Below are 8,332 nucleotides of genomic sequence, written 5' to 3' on the forward strand. Positions count from 1 at the left end.
ACAACTTTGGAAACAAGGAGGTTTCTTTGCAGGAGTTTCTAAAGTTGAAGTCACCAAAATTCATAGGTTCAGACAGTTCAGCTGATCCTTAGAGCTTTTTGGATGATACATTCAAGGCGCTGCGTGCGTTAGGATGTTCTAGTGAGAGGACTGTGGAGATTGTGCCGTACAAGTTGGAGGATATGGCTAACACTTGGTATGAAACTTTATTGTTAGGAAGGCCTATAGGAGTAGTACCTCTGACATGGGATGAGTTCACTAAGTTCTTCATCGATACCCTTCTTCCTGAAAGTCAGAAACAAAAATATGAAGCACAGTTTGAGAGATTAGTTCAGACTCCAGATATGGATGTGTCGACCTATAATACTATGTTTTGCAAGCTGGCTAGATATGCTCCATACTTGGTGTCAACGGAAGCAACTCGAGTCCAGAGGTTTGTAAATGGGCTAGTTGCTCATCTTTATAATACAGTGGCCCCATAGATAAAAGTCTTAACCTATTATGAGATAGTAGATCTTGCTAGAATGATTGAGGAGAAGGGTCGTATAGAGCGGGTAGCTTATGAGGTTCGCAAGAAGGCTAAGATGAGTGGATCTTGCAGTGGTGACTTAAGTGCAAATCGGAGATCAAAAAATAAGGGAAAGTATCAGGGCCATCAGACAGGGAAAGATTTGGTTTCACAGTTTGCGTATAAGCCACCTTCTAGACAGGGTACCCAGGGGTCTTCAACATCTCAGGGATATTGTAGTTTGGGTTAGATGTATGCCACTACTCTATCCTTCCAGACTTGTGTCAAATAGTGTATGGGTCAGTGTCATGTTTTTACTGAAGAGTGTTTTTGATGTGGACAGTTAGGTCATCACATCAAGAATTTCCCTCAGTTTCAGAGAAATGCTAGTAAGGGTTCTAGTCAGGTAGCTGCACCGAGTTAGGCTACTCGTAATCCTGTAGGTATGGGAATAGAGGTCGAGGTAATGAAGAATGGGTTATTGGAAATCATGCACAAGGATATACTGGTAGAGGCCAACCAAGAGTCTTTGCACTTACTAGACAGGATGTTCAGGCCTCGAATGCAGTGGTTACAGGTATTCTTTTCATTTGTTCTTTTGATGCATATGCTTTGATTGATATGGGTTCTACCCACTCTTATCTGTCCTCATATTTTGCTCTGAAATTTGATGGACATATTGAGATATTAGATTGTTTTTTTCTTATTGCCGCTCCCATAGGAGATTCCTTATTAGTTGAATATGTGTACTGTGATTGCGAGATTATAGTAGGAGGTAGGGATACCCTTGATGACTTGATTGTACTTGATATGATTGAATTTGATGTGTTGATGGGCATAGATTGGTTATCTCCTTGCTATGCTATCGTAGATTGTCATGTAAAGATAGTTAGATTTGAGATACCCAACAAATCTAGTTTTGTATTGGAAGGGGTCAAGTTTCAGAGGTTAGTAAAGTTATATCTTTTATGAAGGCCCAACGACTATTGAACAAAGGTTGCATGGGTTTCTTAGCTATGATGAGTGATGTTGGGGAGGGAGTCCTTAGTTTAGAGAAGCTACCTTTGGTGAAGGAATTTTCTGATGTATTTTCTAAGGAGTTGTAGGGATTACCTCCAGTATGAGAGATGGACTTCAGTATTGAATTAGCACCTGACACTATGCCAATATCTATACCCCCATATTGTATGGAACCAGCAGAATTGAAGGAGCTCAAACAACAGTTGCAAGACTTGCTAGATAAAAGTTTCATCAGACCGAGTATATCACCATGGGGTGCACTAGTTTTGTTTGTAAAGAAAAAAGATAGATCTCTAAGGATGTGTATTGACTACAGGCAGCTAAACAAGGTAACAATATGTAACAGTATCCGTTGCCTCATATAGAGGACCTATTTGATTAGTTACAAGGGGCTGTCCATTTTTAAAAAATTGATCTTCGGTCTGGTTATCATTAGCTTAGAATCAAGGAGAAAGATATATCCAAGACAGCATTCAGAACTCGATATGGGCATTATGAGTTCCTTGTGATGCCTTTCGGGCTAACCAATGCTCCTCCTGCATTCATGGACTTGATGAATAGGGTGTTCAAACCATATTTGGACAAATTTGTGATAGTATTTATTCATGATATTCTGATATATTCTCATATCCTAGAAGAACATGAGAATCATCTAGTGACTGTATTGCAAACATTGCGGGAACATAAGCTTTATGCTAAGTTCTCAAAAAGCAAATTTTAGCTGGACTCAGTATCATTTTTGGGGTATGTTGTCTCCAAAGAAGTATCACGGTGGATTCTAAAAAGATAGAAGCAGTGCAAAAATAGCCTAGTCCTACTTCACCCACAGAGATTCGCAGCTTTGTAGGTTTGGCTAATTACTATAGGCGTTTTGTGCAGGATTTCTCTAAAATTGCAGCTCTATTGACTAGGTTAACACAGAAAGATATGAAGTTCCAGTGGACAGAAGAATGTGAGCAGAGCTTCCAGAAATTCAAAATATATTTGACCACTGCACCGGTATTAGCCTTACTATTAGGCTCTAGAGGATTCAAGGTATTTTGTGATGCTTCGAGGGTTGGATTAGGATGTGTTCTCGTGCAACACGATCATGTTATTACTTATGCTTTGAGGCAGTTGAAGAAGCACGAACTGAACTATCCTACACATGTTTTGGAGATGGCCCTTGTGGTTTTTCCACTTAAGATTTGGAGGCATTACTTATACGGTGAAACTTATGAGATTTATACCAATCATAAGAGTTTGAAGTATATTTTTCAACAGCGAGATCTAAATCTTTGGCAGCGTCAGTGGATGGAATTACTCAAAGATTATGATTGTTCTATCTTGTATCATAAAGGAAATGCTAATGTTGTGGATGATGCTTTGATCAGGAAATCTATGGGTAGGTTGGCGCATATAGCTCCTAGAAAGAGGCAGTTGGCGAAAGATGTGCAGAAACTTGAAGGCAAAGGTGTCAGTTTTGGTGTTAGAAGGTTAGGGGTAATGTTGGCTTGTGTTCAAGCTAAATCCTCTTTGATAGAGGGCATAAAGACCATTCAATTTGAGGATATGCAGTCATGTAAATATCGAGATGAGGTCCTAGCTGGTAAAAGTAAGACGATTATGGGTTAAGATGATTGAGTGGGTAATGTATTATGTGTACCAGTTATAGATGGGTTAAAACGAGTTATTCTTGAGGAAGCTCACAACTCAAAATATACCATTCACCTTGTTTCTACTAAGATGTATCATAACCTGAAGCAGTTGTACTAGTGGGAAGGTATGAAGAAAGATATTGCTAACTTTGTTTCTAGTTGCTTAAATTGTCAACAGGTTAAAGCGAAGCATCAATGACCAGCAGGATTATTGCAAGAGATCAGGATTCCAGATTAGAAATGGGAAATAGTTATGATGGATTTTCTAATTGGGCTTTCGCGAGCCATTAAAGGCCATGACCCTGTATGGGTAATTATAGATCAGCTTACTAAGTCTGCTCACTTCATGCCAGTAAAGACTACATATAGAATAGTGAAATATGCTCAGTTATTTATGAATGAAATTGTTCGACTTCATAGAGTTCCATTATCCATCATTTCTGACAGAGGATCACAGTTCACTTCACGCTTTTAGAGATTTTTCCAAGAAGTATTCGGTACCCAAGTAGATCTTAGTACTGTATTTCATCCGCAGAAGGACAGACAGTCTGAGAGTACTATACAAATTTTAGAGGATATGTTGAGAGCCTGCATTCTTAACTTTAGAGGTAGTTGGGATACTTACTTACCATTCGATAAATTCTCTTACAATAATAGTTTTCAGTCAAACATATAGATGGCTCTATATGAAGCCTTGTATGGTAGATGATGTCTTTCTCCTATCGGGTGGTTTAAAGTTAGAGAGGCTAAGGTTTTAGGACCAGATTTCATACAGGATACTATGGACAAGGTCCAATTGATTAAACAGAGGTTACTCATATCTCAAAGCAGACAAAAGTCATATGCTGAAAGGAGAAGAAGAGATTTGGTGTTCGCAGTTGGGGATAAGGTTTTTCTACGAGTCTCTAATATGAAAGGTGTGATGCGATTTGGAAAAAGAGGTAAATTAAGCCCGGGGTATGTAGGACCTTATGAGATACTTGAGTGTATAAGAGGAGTGGCTTATCGACTGGAACTCCCTCCCGAGATGTCTTTCGTCCATCCAGTGTTTCATGTCTCTATGCTAAAGAAGTGTATATTAGATTCTTCGCGCGTACTCGAAGAACGAACCTTGCAACTTGATGAGAACTTAACCTATGAGGAGGAACCTGTGGCTATCATTGATCGACAAGTGAGAAAGTTATAGTCGAAAGAGTTGGTGTCCGTGAAAGTCTTATCGAAGAACCATACCATCGAAGAAGCTACGTGGGAGTTAGAAAAAGATATAAGACTCAAGTACCCTCACTTGTTTCAGTCTTCAGGTATGCACTTACTCTAAATTCGGGGACCGAATTTCTTAAGGTGGGGAGAATGTAATACCCCAAATAATAATTAGTGAGTAATTATAATTGAAAAAAAATATTTTATAAGAGATATAGGCTAAAGCCCATATTAGTAAGAAAAAGGAAAAGAATTTAGAAGAGTTAGGGCAGTGGCCCATATACAATTCAAATTGAATTGGGAAAAAGAATATATTATATATTGACAAAAAGGGTTTTTTCCATCAAAAGATTAAGAAGGCAAAGGTTAGGAGAAACTAAGGCAGTAACTAATCTGCCAATCACGCTGAAGAGGAAAAAAAATCAATTGTTCCTTCAGTTAAAAAAAAAAAAGAAAGGTTTAAGGTTGATTGGAAAATTCTTTCAGGTTTAAGATTCGATTGAAGGAATTCCTATCAATTGTTCGAGGTGACAAGTTGGTATTCTGAAAATTGCACTGTGAGTAGTAATCTTACCATAATCTATGTTTGTTAACTTGTATATTTTATACTTGATTTTGATGAAATAATGAGTTACGAAATGCTTTGAAATTGCATGTGGGGCAAGTCCTTTATTTGATATAATATTGAAATAGTTATTTGAGATATGATATTATTACGATGAATATTCTTTACTTACATGAGATTAAGTATTTTTGATATATGTTTTATTCAATTTCACTGTAATTATTGATATGAATTTTAAAGTTATGTTCTATTCTGAAAGATGTTTTCATACAAATATCCTATTGTTTTCAAAGAATTTATGAATGGTAGTAGACCTTGATTGAATCCCATAGCTAACGGCGGGATCGTTAGACCTGGTGCACCTTGTATTTACTGATGAATGTTATAGCCCTCGCTAGTGGGAAGGTAGAACTAGCATACTGTTACTGATATGATATGGGACTCCTTTATGAGGGATCCACTGTTATGTGTTATTCTTAATAAAGAAGAATGTCATACTGATTACATGATTCATTCTTGGAAATCTCCCAAATATTTAATATTTGATATGATACGATGCTTTATGAGTTTATTCCTAAACTATTGGTCCACTTCGCTTGCATGAAACAATGATACTATTTATTGTTACTATTTTCTAAAAGAGCATTTATTTCATGATGTTTTCTGTCTTGTCCCCATTAAAACGGTTATGGTCAAGTGTTATTACTCACTGAGCTAGCATCTTACTCTTTGCTATTATTTTTTAGATAACGCAAGTGACGGTGAGGATCTCATTGGCTAGAGGATTCAAGTAGCATATTCCTGGTGAGCCCTGTTCGCGTGGGCTATAGTTTATTTATTCGTTATGTTTCTTTTTCTTGAAAACTCTTAGTTTTCTCCATAGTCATGTCTTTAGAGTTTTGAGTATTCTTTCATTATTTTGAATTTGTGGAGTAATTGACTTCCTTTTATTTTTGGAGATGGATTTCATATTGATATTGGTGGTGTTGGTGCCTTGTTGATGGCTTATGATGGATGGTGTTGGTGTGATTGATGTGTTGGTTGTGGTGCTGTTGAATTGAGACAAAAAAATTTCTTGATAAGCCCAAAAACAAAGGAAACTCTGCCCAATGTTTTGTAGAATTCTGACGAGGCTTGCTTTGGAGTCCTAAACTCATTAGCTCCGGTCATGATCCTATTTTGGTTCGTGACAATAGCACACTGATTTGGCCTGAAAATCCATTGTTTGCACCATTTTACCTGCCTAGCCACCTAAATGGCCCTGCCCACCCAAACGGACTGCACTAGGACGCTCCCTAGCTTCCCTGGCACGCCCTGATCGATTTTTGATTAAGAACTTAAATAGCTGATGAGAAGAAAAGAGGAGAAGATGGATGCTTGATTATGCACTTCAGCAGGCGATAAGTCAACTTGCTCCGGCTCAGCAAAGGAAGGTGGAACTTCTTATGAAGTCCTTTGAAACTTTAGTTCTACCATAAGGAAATAATAGTCAGATTGCATTTCCTAAGCTCAGAGCTAACGGTGAAGAACATTTGCAGATCATATGTAAGCAGAATGCATTCGTACCTTGTAAGCAAGAGAAAGTTGTTGCAGGTATAGACAGAAAGCTTGAAGAAAATGAATGCTCTATGTAAAAGAATCATGATCTTCAACAGTCTATACTTAGGCAGAAGTCGGATGAAATGATAAGAGCTTTGAGTAAACAAGAGCACTTTGAGTAATAAGGTTTGGGTGGAAGGAAAAGCTCGCGTTGAAGATCAGGAAGATAGCTCAAATGATTATAGGAAAGAGATCCCCTCTTCTATCTCAAGCTTAACCGATGCAGTTGATGGAGTAGAAGATGTGGAGCTTGAGAATAATGATGGCGTTATTAGTGAAATATCTAATACAACTCAGAGCTCAATTGTAGATGGTCAAAAAAATTCATCACTGAAATGAGCATCCAGAGTTCATCTTCAGCCAATGATGCAGCAATACAAGAAAATATTGCCAAGAAAGAGACAAAAAAATTTGCGAAAACACCTAAACTTGGTCGTGGATTTTCTTTCTTGGTATCAATGTTTGACCCCAAATAAGACAATGGAGCATCCAAGTGTCAGGCGGACAAAAGAAGTTACATCATCATGTGGCACATGGTATCACAACATGTTCTATCAGATGTTGCATACAAAGTTGGAAATAAACTACTCGATAGAACTAATAATGGGGTAGAGGACAGCATTATACAAATCCCTCTAGGATTTCTCCAAGATAAAAGATGATGCAGAGACAATCAGGGAAGATCATAATCCAAGGCAACACGAGAGAAGTTTCTGTAGAGATGATGCTGTCAAACTCATAAGAGAGGCAGTTAACGAGATCCTTACTATGCCAATTCAAGATGATTCGTCAGATATACAGTCAGTCACCAGTGACATAATCTCGAACTAGGAACTCTTGGAGGCTGAAGGTAAAGTGAATAATAGCTTAAATTTTATAGAAAGCTTGACAAATCTTGACATAACTGAAGATGGAAAGATGTTGGATCAAAAAATGAACGATCCAAAAGAAGAGAGAGAACTTCCACTAACCACGACAACCCTAAGACACAATGGTCCAAGAACTGGAGCAAACTAAAAAAGTTGATCCTTCCCAGGATATCAATCAAGGCATTAGAAAGAGCAAGGAAATTCAACCCCCGGGCACCTCAGCTTCTTCCCACTACACCTAATCAAGAACCAAAAAAAGTGGACTTGAGACATCAAATGGCAGATGAGAGGAAAAAAATAGAAAAATGGATGCTTGATTATGCAATGCAGAATTTGGTCACCACGCAAACTCCTACTAGGAAAAAAAGAGTGGCAATGTTTGTGTAAGCATTCGAAGCAGTTGTTCCGCTCCCAGAAGTATGAACTCAACCAAATAATATTGGTGGCAAATTTCTTCATTGCTTGTATGAATTATGAAGGTTAGCATATGTATTTATATTCATTCTAATTCACTTATCGTGACGAATGAACCTATAGAAAAAGGAAACTCATAGGTAACTTTGTAGTTGTACATGCTTTTGCTACACAGTGAGGCTACAAAGAACAGTTAGAAAGTCACTAAACGTTGAAAGTGAGAGTGATTATTGATTGAATTCACTATAGAGGATTCTAATTTTTAGTGACCAATATGCAGGTAATATACAATGTCTACACAATTATATACAAGAGCCATTTTTCAAAAAGTTGACTGTGTGGAATGATCAATGACTCGTTGTGTATTTGCACTAGCTTTCGTTGATTTTCTTGAGCAACAATGTAAGGATGCATATGAGGTTTCGTATAAAAAAAGTAGATAGGTTCTATTATACTTTTTGCTACGCAGTGTATTCTGTATTATTGTGACAATAATGCTATTATCTCTGAGAATGGTTAT

At 37.6% G+C, this 8,332-nt stretch overlaps 1 pseudogene; it reads left to right on the top strand.

Annotated features, from left to right (window-relative positions):
- The first annotated feature begins 3,946 nt into the window (after nt 1-3,946).
- Nucleotides 3,947-7,821, top strand: LOC124895521 (annotated as a pseudogene).
- Nucleotides 7,822-8,332: the final 511 nt, after the last annotated feature.

Source organism: Capsicum annuum, unplaced genomic scaffold, assembly GCF_002878395.1.
Source record: "Capsicum annuum cultivar UCD-10X-F1 unplaced genomic scaffold, UCD10Xv1.1 ctg82786, whole genome shotgun sequence".
NCBI classification, from domain to species: domain Eukaryota; kingdom Viridiplantae; phylum Streptophyta; class Magnoliopsida; order Solanales; family Solanaceae; genus Capsicum; species Capsicum annuum.